Here is a 1,059-nt window from a genome sequence, read left to right on the forward strand (position 1 = left end):
AGGCAGGACCTAAGAAGCCACCCTCAAAATTCCAAATCTCTCTCTAATTCTTCTGACCCTCTTAAATAACTACTTAAATGATTTGCCCATCTTGATCTCTGATTCATGTAATTCTTTATGTGATCCTTTGATTTGGTTCCTGTACTCATTGTTTTGCAGGTATCTTCCTTCACTTTAATGAATATGTTTACTTTCTTACTTTCCAAAACAAGTATTTTGTACCTCCTCTTCCTTCTTTATACTTCAGACACACAGAAGGAAGCTGAAGGCTTTACTTTACATTTGTTTAAGAACAAAGATATAGTCTACGGCCATACCACCCTGAACGTGCTCAGTGTTGTCTGATCTCGGAAGCTAAGCAGGGTTGGGCCTGGTTAGTACTTGGATGGGAGACCCACCTAGGAAGACCAGGTGCTGCAGGTGTAAAAAATAATTTAAAAAAAATTAAAAGTTAAAAAATTTTAAAAAAGAACAGGGATATAATCAAGTGGGAGTTTCATAACCCTATGCATTTAAATATATCAATCCACTTGCAACTAGACTAATACCTTCTCCTGTTCCTTCTCTTAATATAACACATTTCTGAATTGTCCAAGGCTAATTCCTCTTTGTGCTCTAGATTCAAAATATTCTAATCATTTAATAATGTTGCTCACACAATTATTCTCTCTCCCCCATGTCATCAAATAAACTCTACTTGCTCATTATCATTAGCTAACCTTATGGTCTATTATTTTTCTTAATGTGTTCTTACATTTACTACATCACCTCTCTTTATTTGCTACTAAATTAGATCTTAGCTTCTCTTCCAGAATACCAATGAAAGATTTGTCCCAACTAACTCCCTCGAACCCCTGCCTCCATGTCCCCCTTAACCCAGGGCAGTCAGACCTCTTACCTCGCCATTCCATATTAATCACTGAAGTCCATGCTGCAAGTATCCTTCATGTTCATTATGCTTGAGTGTTTAATACCTTGTCAGAGAGGTGATCTTTCACGTCTCTTTGAAAAACATGTTTCCTTTGGCCTTTGTGACAATACAATTGTTTTCTGTTTCTT

The 1,059-nt window shown here is 36.7% G+C and overlaps 1 pseudogene; it reads left to right on the forward strand.

The window, feature by feature from the left end:
• Nucleotides 1–303: 303 nt before the first annotated feature.
• LOC111744035 lies at nucleotides 304–423 on the forward strand (annotated as a pseudogene).
• Nucleotides 424–1,059: the final 636 nt, after the last annotated feature.

The sequence above is a fragment of the Pteropus vampyrus genome, unplaced genomic scaffold (assembly GCF_000151845.1).
Source record: "Pteropus vampyrus isolate Shadow unplaced genomic scaffold, Pvam_2.0 Scaffold5, whole genome shotgun sequence".
In the NCBI taxonomy this organism is placed as follows: domain Eukaryota; kingdom Metazoa; phylum Chordata; class Mammalia; order Chiroptera; family Pteropodidae; genus Pteropus; species Pteropus vampyrus.